The 14498-nt window shown below is 38.6% G+C and overlaps 1 pseudogene; it reads right to left on the reverse strand.

Moving 5' to 3' along the window:
• Positions 1–4928: 4928 nt before the first annotated feature.
• Positions 4929–5869, reverse strand: LOC101402160 (olfactory receptor 13C3-like; annotated as a pseudogene).
• Positions 5870–14498: the final 8629 nt, after the last annotated feature.

Below are 14498 nucleotides of genomic sequence, written 5' to 3' on the forward strand. Positions count from 1 at the left end.
TTTTTTTTTTGATGAGGAAGATTGGTTCATGAGTTAACATCTGTAGCCAATCTTCCTCTTTTTGCTTGAGGAAGATTGTCCCTGAGCTAACATCTGTGCCAATCTTCCTCTATTTTGTATATGGGACACTGCCACAACATGGCTTGATGAGTGGTATGTAGGTCTACACCAGGGGTCTGAATTGGTGAACCCCGGGCAGCAGAAGCAGAGTGTGTGAACTTAACCACTACGCCACCAGGATGGCCCCTCTAATTTCCTTTCTTTGTACAAGTTGAGTTATCTTAGGCAATTTCTTAAACATCCTAGTCTAATTTCCTCTTCTATGAAATAGGAATAGTTTAATATATTTATAATAATTATTTAAACATATTTATGATAATTATTTAAAGTTCTTGTTTGCTAATTCCAAAAGACAACCTGTCAATCAGCTAGGGTGATGGGCTTATTACTTGGATGCAATCACTTTTTGATCTTTTTTTCCTGGTTAGACCCTAGCTTCAGTTACTTTGAATTTAACTCTTATTTCAAATATACTGAGAAACATCTATTAGTGTATTACAAGGGTAGGCCTATCACCGAGGCAGTACTTAGGGATATGAGCATGAGGTACCGCAAGGTCTCTCTCTCTTGCTCTGTGTCTTTTTCTCTCTCTATCTCGTCCAGCTTTATTCCATAGCCACCCACATTAGAATATACTAAAAAAATTCCTTTTGGGGAAAACAGATAGGTGGAGAGGATTTTGATTTCTGCCTCTGACCAATATGGAATAACAGGGGTCAGATTTGCCTTTCTACCTGAAACAATAAAAATAAATCAGAACAAATACAAGAAAAACTAATTTTAAGATATTGGACATCAAGCATCATAGGACAATGATCCCTGAGAGATGAGAAATGAATGAAATGAGCCCTATAATTTTCCCATATTACTTCCTTGAATGAGTTTCCAGGTAATAAGATAGGGAGAGCGAACCCATGTGGAGTCTCCCTGAGTTTAGAGGATAGAGTTGAGAGGCCATGGATGACAAGACAGCTAGTTTTCAAGAACAAAATACCAGAGAGGAGGAAGCTACAGAGAAAAGAGCTCTGGAGATCTAAGGGGATGGCCCTTGAGTCTTCAACAGAGTCCTGATCACTGCAGGTGTGTGAGGAAACTAACTGGGGCCTGGGAAAGAATCTGCCAAGAGGATTAGCAGAAATGATTTTCAGAGCTCACACAAGGCTGGGAATAAAATTAACACATTGTACAACTTAAAAAAGTCATGTTAGGTGAAAGGGATAATTCGGCACATATGTGTGGTGATGGGTTGTAATTAGTATTTGGGTGGTGAACATGATGTAATCTAGGCAGAAATAGAAGTACAATGATGTACACCTGAAATTTTTACAATGTCATAAGCCAATGTTAATGCAATAAACAAAAAATTAAAAAAAAGTCAGGTTATAAAACCTAAATAGTTACAATTTTTATTTGTTAATCTTGTCTCAATAAAGCTGAAAAAAAAGAAAGTAGATTAAGAAAAAACAGACAGAAATGATGCTGATAGAATTACTAGACAGGCACTAAAAAATTGTTCTAACTATATTCCATATGGTAAGAAGGTAGAGAAAAATGCAAGCATGTCATTTGAGATATAGAAGATTACATTTAGAGATAGAGAAGATATTTTAAAAAGACAAAATCTAAGATTTAGAAATGAAGAATACACCTAAATGAATATACCCAATATACCTTGGATGGAATAAAACAATTGGACACTACAGAAGAAAATCTTGGTGAACTTGGAATCAGAGAAATAGTAACTCTTCAAAGTGAAATACAGAGAAAAAAAGACTGAAAAAAAGCAAACAGACCATTAATTGCTGTGAGACAACTTTAAGTGGTCTAATATACAAGTAATTGGAGACCAAAAGGAGAAAGTGGTGGCAGAATGATATTTAAAGAAGGATGTAATGGATGGAAATTTTCTAAGTTTGCTGAGAACAATAAACATGCAGACACAAGAAGCTCAATAACCAAAAGAATCACAAACAGGAAGAACACTTCATCAAGGCACATCATAATCATAACTAAAATCAGAAAAAAAAGATATGTTGTATTCTTTTTTTTTTTTTTTTTTGTGAGAAGGATCCGCCCTGAGTGAACATCTGCCAATCCTCCTCTTTTTTGCTGAGAATGACTGGCCCTGGGGTAACATCAATGCCCATCTTCCTCCACTCTATATGGGACACCATCACAGCATGGCTTGACAAACGGTGCGTCAGTCTGTGCCTGGGATCCGAACCAGCGAACCCCAGGCTGCTGCAGCGGAGTGCGTGCACTTAACTGCTTGCACCACCGGGCCAGCCCTGATATGTTGTATTCTTGATAGAGATCTTTGTTCTTCTCTGGAATGACGGGAGTTCCCCTTGGACAGTGCACGCCAGAGACAATGGAGAAGCATCCATATGTACTGAAAGAAAAAACTGTCAATCTAGAATTCTATAAACAACGTACCTGCCTTTCAAAATCAAGATTCTTCCCTTCACCATTTCTAGAATCAGCCCTGGTTCCTTTTTAGTGGAAAACTGCATTTAGAAATCAAGATCAGGTAGTAGATCAGGTACAAGATCATGTACCAGATGTACAATTAGTATTAGCACATCACTGCTCCCAGGCCCTCTCACTGGGCATATCTGGGCACTAAATGTATGATTGTATATGTATGTATGTATGTTATCTGTATACACACACACATTTACAAACATTTACATCCATATTAATTTCTATATGTATACCTATATATAGCCATGATCTATATTTATCTTTCTATATGCTATGTACATCACTCTATTATCTATATATACTGAAAACCATGAGCTCACTGTCTAATTCTAATCCAACACCACAGGTTTTATTCTAGTTTCCCCCCTTTCCATATTTGTAACTCCTCTGACAGTGAGAAACCTGGCTCTCATTATATCTAAGATGTTTACTTGTTGTTTGTTTTATCTCCTATATGTAACTGATCTCCCATTTCTTTTGCTTCACGTTACTCTCTATCACTCCACTCCACTAACATCCTTTCAAAGTTACTTCAGTCAAGGTCGTCCCACTACAAGGATGCCTGCTTCAGCCTGATCTGGTGCTGACACACTTGACAATCTTACCCTCCTCAGATGTGCCCTTCTCACTCCATTCAGGTCTTTCTTCAGGGACTCACTCTACACCCCTCTCAGGCTTAGACATCCATGATCTGAATCATTCTCCTGTGGATGTCTTCCTAATCTAGTCAGGCTCTGACAACTCACGCCCAGCTACCTGCCCCATTCCTTTCCCTGGCAGCCTGACATTTTCCTTACCCTGCTTGTGTTCTAATATGTTCTGCCAGATGCCTTCCTTTGCATGTGATCTTCAACCAGGTGCTGGCATCCACACCCCTCTCTTGTGTGTATGTCCCTTTCATCCTGCTTGGGCTCTGACAACCTGAGCTGAGCCATTCTCTTCCATGTTTACATTTCACTCACTTCGTTCATGCTCCAAAACATCATGCTGGCCAGAACAAGCAAAGATGCACTCCTGAACGCTATTGGGTTACTAAAACCTTTGCTGGGTAGCCCTTGAGCATAGGTGCTCTCCTTACCCAGCTCAGGCTGTGACAGTGTATCGGGCCAGCTCAACTATATATCACACAAATATATGTGATATGAGATGATACAAAAAGGGCAACCATATATTGTTACTCACTAGCAATTTCAAGAGGATTTTTTTAAAGGAAAATATTTGAAATGAGACTATTGCTTCTGAAAGAGTGAAATTGTCAGTGTTCTTTAAGAAGAATTTATGCAATTGATATATTTTTCTCAGCAATTGCTTATTAGAGAACAATATACACTGATATGATTTTTATCTTATCCAGCTCAAATGACCTCTTCAGTATATTTTATTGAATGTTTTTTCTGCCCTTATTTTCCATACATTTAAAATTAGCTGATGGTTTACAAAAGCCTCTGGATTTGTCATTGGGTGTATGAAATAATACATAAATTCAAGTTCTCTTATCTTCCTGTATTATGTAAGATTCTTAAACTATATTTTACTATCTTTTTAAAGTTTTCATTTATTAATTAATTCAACAGTTTAATACTGCCTATTATTTTAATTAATGTGACATTGGACTTCATACAGAGAACAGTTAGTTCTGCCATTGGGAGATTTCAGAAGCTAACAAATGATTGTAGTATAAAAGGAAAATTGCTACAATGGAGATAAAGTTCAAGGCAGCTTAGGGGAGGGAATAACTAACTGGGTAAATTTTCGAAGGATTTTCGGAAGAAATAACACATGAATTGTCTTCAATGAGGTTGCTAGGATGTCACCATAGAAGGAGAAATGTGATGATGGGGTGGAAGTGACATATGCTATTGTCCTTAAGTGTGAAAGACCATGATATAATTGGATAATTACATAGTGAGTGGAGCGCAGCATGTGCAAATGGGGTGGGTGGGGGAGCATGGAGGGGGAAGAAGAGGAGAAATATGTACCTGAAAAGTTAGGTTAGGGCCAGATCAAGTCTCTGGTTAAAAAAAAAAAAATCAATAATAAACAAACAAACAGAAAAACGTGAACTCAAATAGTTCTCTCAACAAGGGGACTGAAAAATGCTAGTTAACTAGACCTATGTACTGGATTTTGTTGGAAAAGGTTAATTTCAATTTTTTTCTTATTTCTAATGTTTACTCTCACTTCTTAGACCAGCTGTCCCTACATTTTTATAGCAGTCATTTTCATAAAAAGATAAAGTTCAATTATTATCTTGAAATTTCTTTCTAACTCTTAAATTCTGTGATTCTACATATTACTTTTATTTCTTTTCTTCTCTTCATATTAACAACCTTTGCCTCCAATATGTGAGCTTATTTTGTGCATGATCTCCAAGATGAAGTTTCTCATCCTTTCGTCCAGAACCAGTGTCTACTCATCAACTTTCTCGTAGCTCCATGCACCTCCGCATTCCTCAGGCTATAGATGATAGGATTGAGCATGGGTGTGACTACTCCATAGAGCAGGGTAATCAGTTTGTCAAAAGCAGAGTCTTTGGACTTTGGCTTCAAATACGTGAAGAGGATTGTCCCATAAAACACAGTCACCACTGTTATGTGGGCTGAGCAGGTGGAAAAGGCCTTTTTTCTTCCCTTTGCTTTATTGATTCTTAATACAGTAGAAAGGATGAAAATGTAGGAGATACAAATCAACAGTAATGGAGAAAACAAAAATATTACATTGCCCAACATTATAGTAATCTTATTCGAGGAAATATCTGTGCAAGCCAGCTTGACTAAGGCCAATATTTCACAAGCAAAATGATTAATGACATTTTTTTTCCACAGAAGGGCAACCATATTGCGAGGAGAGTTTCTGTCAATGAGTTGAGAAAGCCCAATCCCCAAGAGAGAGCCACCATCAGAGTACAAAGTGCCTTGCTCATGATGATGGGGTATCTCAAAAGGTTGCAGATGGCCACGTAACGGTCATATGCCATCACTGCTAGGAGCACACACTCTGTGGACCCCATTGTGTAGAAGACAGACATCTGAGCAACACATCTAGTGAAGGAGATGGTTTTTTTCTTGGATAGGAAGTGTATCATTGTTGAGGGAATAAAGGAGGATGTGTAACAAATGTCTAGGGAGGAAAGATTACCAAGGAAGAAGTACATGGGCGTGTGGAGGCGGGAATCCAGGAGAGTCAGGATGATCAAGGTGCTGTTCCCCAGGAGGATCACCAGGTACATCACCAAGAACATCACAAAAAGGAGTTTTTCAGCTCTTGGGTACTCAAAAAGTCCGCGAAGAGTGCACTCAATCTCTGTCTAATTTGTCCTTTCCATTTACTTTGGAGTAATTGCCATTACCTGGAGTAATTCAGAAGAGTAAACTGTGTGTGACTTTAAGGGATCTGTACAGTATTATGACATGAAGAAAGAGATCACTGGAGTAGGAGGGACAACAAGTATGTCAGCACTAGCTGGAGTGGTGGTCACAGCTGTGAGTTTAGCTTTTTGAATTCTTGTAACTCCTGAGGCAGGGGACTGAAGGCAAGTAATAATTACATTGGAAAGACAGGCTTCTGTATTCCATTTCCTGAGATTGTGATGCACAAGTTCCAAGGCAGGGAAGAACTATTTGCATTTTTAACAAGCATCTGTTATTTCCAATTCGGTTGACCCACCGACCACACATTGAATATCATTATGTTGGAGAAAACGTGCTTAATCTGTTTTTAAAAATCCATTTGATTTAACGCCATGTCAATCATTAACAATACCATTGGTTTAGGGTTTTATAATTTAGAGATATGTTCACACATATTACTCATTTTATAATCTCTAGTTTTCTGAGAAAAATGAATTTCATAGGTGTAAAACATAAATATAAACACATTTAGTGAGTGAGCTACTATTCAAATGTGCATTTTCTGACTTTAAATCCCTTTTTTGTTTTAAACTACACCCAACTGCTCTCCCAGAATTATGCATGATGTCTAGAGAGTGGGAATCAAGCATCTTTTTTAAATAATGCACTCCAGGTGAATCCAATGTGCGACTGAGGAAGAGAACCACCCATCTTGTGGAGTGCTTCCAAATTTTAGTATACAGATGAATCACATGGGGAATCTGTGTAAAATGTTCTGAATCAGTGGGTCTGAAGTGGGTTATAAGATCTGCATTTATTACCATGAATCCAGATGCTGCTGATGTTGTTTGTATACAGAACACACATGAGTAGCAAGGCCTTTTAGACTGTCTCTCTGCAATACCACTGGAGAGTGCCATTGGTGCTTCAGTGGCATGTGGATTGTAATTGAATAGTAGACAAGCAAAACTAAACATTCTGGTGAGACTTGGAGGTGAGACTTCTGTCTAAACGTATTGCAATCAATTTTGTGTTCTTTAGATTTTTAGATACATGAGCAACCAAATTGCATACAGAAGAGCCTGTGTTTTGTTTCTGTCCGTATGAAAGTTATTCCTCTTCTATTGTTGAATTTCCAAGTAGGCTCAATATTTTCCATACAGGAAATTTGAGGTCAACTCAGGCGTCTGAGTCATGCACCAAAGAGAATGAAGGAACTGATTTTATTTTGAAAAAATCTGAAGAGTCAATATTAGTAGATGATCTTCTTTTTCATAGTAAATAAATCAAAGAATATAATTTAGAAAACACCTCTTCATCCTCAAGGTATTCTAGCTAGCTTTAAAAATATTCCCAGAGGAAAAAATAATTGATCCAATGGATGAGTTTCTACTTAGTGTTTTCAAACTATAGCTGTGTTTCTGTATAGGATTTGCCATTTCTCGCTGTGATAGTCATTTGTCAACAGGTTATGCTGCTTTCTATGAAAACTCCAGTTTACGATGGTGAGACAATTTAATCAGCATAAGGGAATGTTAATATATCCATTGGCTATGGAAAGGAGGACTCTTATCCATTTTAAGGTGCGCCCTAATTCATAGGCATACATTCCAAAGAGGGTAGGAAGGGTTGTGTAGGCCAGGATATATTTCTATTTGGTATTAAATTGGAATTTGATTGACTGTAGGGGTGTATATCAACCTACTCAATCTGGAAATAAAATTCTGATAGAGGCTTTGAAGGAGCATCAGTGGTCTAGGGTCTGTACTGCAGGTTTTGCATGGATGATGTGAATCAAGTCAAATGCCCTCTCTTTCCTTTTCTAGGAATCTCCTAAAGTTGATTCCTATTTGGGAATTACTTGCAGAAAATAATTATGATATGCATTTGGTACCCTAAGAGCTCCGAGACAGTTGCTGCAGAAAAACATTTCACTTGTAAACACTTATAAGAGAAACCACCAAGCCACTTTAATGTTTTCAAAGGGGGAAAAAAGATAATGGAGAGTATAGAGGAAATTATTTTCATTACTCTTGCAGTTATGGCGTAACTTTTAAGAAGCAATCAACCAACACTCTGCTAAACAGTATTCTGACTGGACTTTCTTCTCCATATAAGTTTACTTCCCTAAAATGGATTCCAAAAGTCTGGGAACAAGGGAATGAAGATGTTTCAGATTCATGATACTATCTAATAAATCACTTTCCATGGCATATGTATATTGGATAATTCCATTTTTTTCTAGATCTTTGCCACTATTGGATATTATCTTTTTTTTAAAATTTTTTGTTTATTGCAGTAACATTGGTTTATAACATTGTATAAAATTCAGGTGTACATCATTATACTTCTATTTCTGCATAGATTACATCATGTTCACCACCCAAATACTAATTACAACCTATCACCACACACATGTGCCGAATTATCTCTTTCGCCCTCCTCCCTCCCCCCTTCCCCTCTGGTAACCACCAATCCAATCTCTGTCTCTATGTGTTTGTTTCTTGTTGTTATTACCTACTACTTAATGAAGGAAATCATACGGTATTTGACCTTCTCCCTCTGACTTATTTCACTTTGCATAATACCCTCAATGTCCATCCACGTTGTCACAAATGGCTGGATTTCATCATTTCTTATGGCTGAGTAGTATTCCATTGTGTATATATACCACATCTTCTTTATCCATTCGTCCCTTGATGGGCACTTAGGTTGCTTCCAAGTCTTGGCTATTGTGAATACCGCTGCAATGAACACAGGAGTGCATGTATCTTTACGCATTGGTGTTTTCAAGTTCTTTGGATAAATACCCAGCAGTGGAATAGTTGGATCATATGGGAGTTCTATCCTTGATTTTTTGAGGAGTCTCCATACTGTTTTCCATAGTGGCTGCACCAGTTTGCACTCCCACCAGCAGTGTATGAGAGTTCCCTTCTCTCCACATCCTCTCCAACACATGTTGTTTCCTGTCTTGTTAATTATAGCTATTCTGACGGGCGTGAGGTGATATCTCATTGTAGTTTTGATTTGCATTTCCCTGATAGTGAATGATTTTGAACATCTTTTCATGTGTCTGTTGGCTATCTGTATATATTCTTTGGAGAAATGTCTGTTCAGGTGTTGCCCATTTTTTGATTGAGTTGGTAGTTTTTATGTTGTTGAGCTGCATGAGTTCTTTACATATTTTGGAGATTAAGCCCTTATCAGATGTAGGGTTTGCAAATATCTTCTCCCAATTGTTAGGTTGTCTTTTCGTTTTGTTGATGGTTTCCTTTGCTGTGCAGAAGCTTTTTAGTTTGATGCAGTCCCATTTGTTTAGTTTTTCTATTGTTTCTCTTACCTGGTCAGACATGGTGCTTGAAAATATGTTGCTAAGACCGATGTCGAAGAGCGTACTGCCTATTTTATCTTCTAGAAGTTTCATAGTTTCAGGTCTTACATTCAAGTCTTTAATCCATTTGGAGTTAATTTTTGTGTATGGTATAAGGTAAGGGTCTACTTTCATTTATTTGCATGTGGCTATCCAGTTTTACCAGCACCATTTGTTGAAGAGACTTTCTTTTCTCCATTGTATGTTCTTGGCTCCTTTGTCAAAGATTAGCTGTCCATAGATGTGTGGGTTTATTTCTGGGCTTTCGATTCTATTCCATTGATCTGTGTGTCTGTTTTTGTGCCAGTATCATGCTGTTTTGCTTACTATAGCTTTGTAGTATATTTTGAAATCAGGGAGTGTGATACCTCCAGCTTTGTTCTTTTTTCTCAGGATTCCTTTACCTATTCCTGGGCTTTTGTTGTTCCATATAAATTTTAGGATTCTTTGTTCTATTTCTGTGAAAAATGTTGTTGGAAATTTGATAGGGATTGCGTTGAATCTATAGATGGCTTTAGAAAGTATGGACATCTTAACTATGTTAATTCTTCCAATCCAAGAGCACGGAATATCTTTCCATTTCTTTGTGTCTTCTTCAATTTCTTTCAGCAATGTTTTATAGTTTTTGGTATACAGATCTTTCACCTCTTTGGTTAAGTTTATTCCTAGGTATTTTATTCTTTTTGTTGCAATTGTAAATGGGATGGTATTCTTAATTTCTCTTTCTGCTACTTCGTTGTTAGTGTATAGAAATGCGTCTGATTTTTGTATGTTGATTTTGTATCCTGCAACTTTACCATATTCGTTTATTAGTTCTAAAAGTTTTCTGGTGGATTATTTGGAGTTTTCTATATATAAAATCATGTCATCTGCAAATAGTGACAGTTTCACTTCTTCCTTTCAAATTTGGACCCCTTTTATTTCTTTCTCTTGCCTGATTGCTCTGGCTAGGACTTCTAGTACTATGTTAAATAGGAGTGGTGACAGTGGGCATCCTTGTCTGGTTCCTGTTCTTAGAGGGATAGCTTTCAGTTTTCCACTGTTGAGGATGATATTAGCTGTGGGTTTCTCATATAGGGTCTTTATTATGTTGAGGTACTTTCCTTCTATACCCGTTTTATTCAGTTTTTATCATAAATGGATGCTGTATCTTGTCAAATGCTTTCTCTGCATCTATTGAGATGATCCTGTGATTTTTATTCTTCATTTTATTAATGTGGTGTATCACGTTGATTGATTTGCGAATGTTAAACCATGCCTGCATACCTGGAATAAATCCCACTTGATCATGGTGTATAATCTTTTTAACGTATTGCTGTATGCGTTTTGCTAGTATTTTGTTCAGGATTTTTGCATCGATGTTCATCAGTGATATTGGCCTGTAATTTTTTTTTGTGTGTGTTGTCCTTCTCTGGTTTTGGTATCAGGATAATGTCGGCTTGGTAGAATGCTTTAGGGAGCTTCCTCCCCTCCTTAATATTTTGGAAGAGTTTGAGAAGGATAGGTATTAAGTCTTCTTTGAATGTTTGGTAGAATTCACCAGGGAAGCTGTCTGGTCCCGGACTTTTATTTTTGGGGAGGTTTGTGATTACTGTTTCGATTTCCTTATTGGTGATTGGCCTATTCAAATTCTCTGCTTCTTCTTGATCCAGTTTTGGAATGTTGTATGATTTTAAGAATTTATCCATTTCTTCCAGATTGTCGAATTGGTTGGCATATAGCTTTTCATAGTATTCTCTTATAATCTTTTGTACTTCTGAGGTGTCTGTTGTAATTTCTCCTCTTTCATTTCTGATTTTACTTATTTGTGCCTTCTCTCTTTTTTTCTTGGTGAGTCTAGCTAAAGGTTTGTCTATTTTGTTTATCTTTTCAAAGAACCAGCTCTTGGTTTTATTAATTTTTCTATTTTTTGGTCTCTATTTCATTTATTTTTGCTCTGATTTTTATTATTTCCCTTCTTCTACTGATTTTGGGCTTCGTTTGTTCTTCTTTTTCCTGTTCCTTTAGGTGCATTGTTAGATTGTTTATTTGAGATTTTTCTTGTTTGTTGAGATAGGCCTGTACTGGTATAAACTTCCCTCTTACAACCGCTTTTGCTGTATCCCATAAATTCTGGCATGTCGTATTTTTATTTTCATTTGTCTCCAGGTATTTTTTTATTTCTTCTTTGATTTCTTCATTGACCCAGTCGTTGTTCAGTAGCATTTTGTTCAATCTCCAAGTACGTGTGGCATTTCTGATTTTCTTCCTATAGTTGATTTCTAGTTTCATGCCGTTGTGGTCAGAAAAGATGCTTGGTATTATTTCAATCTTCTTAAACTTATGGAGACTTGTTTTGTGGCCTAGTATGTGGTCAATCCTGGAGTATGTTCCATGTGCATTTGAAAAGAACGTGTATTCTTTGGTTTTTGGTTGGAATGCTCTGTATATATCTACTAGGTCCATCTGTTCTAGTGTATCATTTAAGGCCAATGTTTCCTTATTGATTTTCTGTTTGGATGATCTATCCATTGGTGTAAGTGGAGTGTTAAAGTCCCCTACTATTATTGTGTTACTGTCTATTTCTGTTTTTAAGTTTGTTAATAATTGCTTTATATATTTAGGTGCACCTACATTGGGTGCGTAGATATTTACAAGTGTTATACCTTCTTGTTGGATTGTTCCCTTGATCATTATGTAATGCCCTTCTTTGTCTCTTTTTACAGTTTTTGTTTTAAAGTCTGTTTTGTCTGATATGAGTACTGCTACCCCAGCTTTCTTTTCATTGCCATTTGCGTGGAGTATCTTTTTCCATCCATTCACTTTCAGTTTGTGAGTGTCTTTAGGTCTGAAGTATGTCTCCTGTATGCAGCAGATAGATAGGTCTTGTTTTTTTTATCCAGTCAGCCACCCTATGCCTTTTAATTGGAGCATTTAGTCCATTGACATTTAAAGTAGCTATCGATAAGTATGTACTTACTGCCCTTTTTCAACATTTTTTTCCTCAGTGTTTTAGTAGTCCTTCTCTGTTCCTTTCTTCTTCTATACAGCATTGATGGTCTCTTTAGTTTGACCTCTGTCTCAAAGCTCTACTCTTTAACTCCCCTCCTCCCTCATTTTATGTTTTTGATATCATATCTAACCTCTTTTTTGTGCATTTGTATCTATTACCCTCTTATCATGGAATTAGATAATTTTTCCTATTTGTAGTCTTCTCTTTTCCCCTTAAATCAGTCCCTTTAACATTTCTTGTAGCACTGGTTTCTTGGTGACAAACTCCTTTAATTTTTGCTTGTCTGGGAAATTTTTGATCTCTCCTTCCATTTTGGATGATAGCCTTGCTGGGTAGAGTATTCTTGGCTGTAAGTTTTTTCCTTTTAGCACTTTAAATATATCATGCCACTCTCTTCTAGCCTGTAAGGTTTCTACTGAGAAGTCAACTGATAGCCTTATGGGGTTTCCTTTGTATGTAACTTGACATTCTCTTGCGGCTTTTAGGATTCTCTCTTTATCTTTAATTCTGGACATTTTGATTATGATGTGTCTTGGTGTGGGCCTCTTTGAGTTTATCTTGTTTGGGGCTCTCTGTGCTTCCTGTACCTGGATGTCTGTTTCCTTCCTTAGGTTAGGGAAGTTTTCATCTATTATTTCTTGAAATAGATTCTCTGCCCCTTTGTCTTGCTCTTCTCCTTCCGGGACACCTATAACATGGATGTTAGTGCGCTTGATGTTGTCCCAGAGGTCCCTTAGACTGTCCTCACTCTTTTTAATTCTTTTCTCTTTTACCTGTTCAGCTTGGGTAATTTCTTCTAGTCTTTCATCCAGCTCGAAGATCTGTTCTTCTGTATCCTCTACTCTGCTTTTGAGTCCCTCTAGTGAATTTTTCATTTCCAGTATTGTATTCTTCATTTCTGATTGGTTCTTTTTTATATCTTCCATTTCTTTGTTGACATTCTCACTGAGATCATCTATTCTCCCCAGATCAGTGAGCATCCTTAACACTCTTAGTTTGAACTCTCTGTCGGGTAGGTTGCTCATTTCTGTTTCAGTTAGTTCCTTTTCTGGGGTTTTGTCCTGTTCCCTTGCTTGGAATGTCTTCCCCTGCCTCCTCATTTTGCCTCTTTCCCTGTGCTTGTGTCTACGTATTAGGTAGCTGAGCTACGTCTCCTGCTCTTGGATAGTTTACCTTATGTAAGTGATGGCTTAGGAGGTCTGCCATGTGCTTCCCTCAGTACTCAATGTTCCAGGGTTGACCCCTATGTGGGCTATGTGTGTCCTTCTGTTGTGGCCGGTTTGCTCTCCCTCTGGGCGCCCAGGGAGGCCGAGTTATGCTCCTGGCCAGCTGTTGTAATGCTCAGCTGCTTGTAGTTGTTGTGTGCCCTTCAGTCTCTTTATCAGGTGTGGGGAGCCCCAGAACAGTTGGCTGCAAGTTCTAATACCACATTTGTGTTGCAGTATTTCTTTTAAGTGAGTAGGCCCCCAGCGTGGCAGGTTGTTAGGCTCAGGGCCTTACAATTGCTATAAGCCTCCAGCCTTTAGGTCTCTTGTCAGCTCTCTGAGGATTGCAGCTAGGTGGGGCTGGCCTCAGGCACAGGAGCACCCAATTGTCTGAGGCTTTGGAAGGTGTGGCTAACCCCCTATGTGGGTCTTTGAGAAGCACAAGTCTTCTGCAGCTGACAAGCCCTGCCACCCACAGGTCCACACACATAGTCAACACAGTCCTGCCTCATGTGCATGCCCCGACCTCCCCAACGGACCCAGTCTCTCCACGGCGGAAGCCCCACACACTCCACCACCGCCCCACGCTGTCCACCTGCTCCTTGTGCATGCCCTGCCCCACTGAAGTGGGCTCAGTTGCCAGGCTGCAGAGAATCCAGTCACCAATCTATACAGGCCCACGAGTTGCCTGAGGGTTTGTTGTTGGGTGGGGCCAGTCTCTAGGGTGGGCTGCCTGCCCTGGCTGATCTGGATTAAATCGGTGTCTTAGCGCATGGGGCAAACCCTGGGCTAGCAGGCCCCAGGGAGAACTCCAATGGCGTCTGTGTCAGCACGCCCACACCAGGCCACAACAATGGCCGCCGCCACTGTCCCTGTCCCTGGAGAGGTCTCACCTCTCACCGAGATGCACACAGGGCCTATTAGGTGAGTCTCTTTTCACCAAAGCACTGTGCATCTTTCTTTCTGGTGATTTTAGGTTGCTTTCTGAAACGGGTGAGTTTGTGTGTGGGCCCTTTAAGAGCCGGTTTTAATTTCTT

The sequence above is a fragment of the Ceratotherium simum genome, chromosome 29 (assembly GCF_057802395.1).
Source record: "Ceratotherium simum simum isolate JZ-2026a chromosome 29, ASM5780239v1, whole genome shotgun sequence".
Lineage (NCBI taxonomy): Eukaryota > Metazoa > Chordata > Mammalia > Perissodactyla > Rhinocerotidae > Ceratotherium > Ceratotherium simum.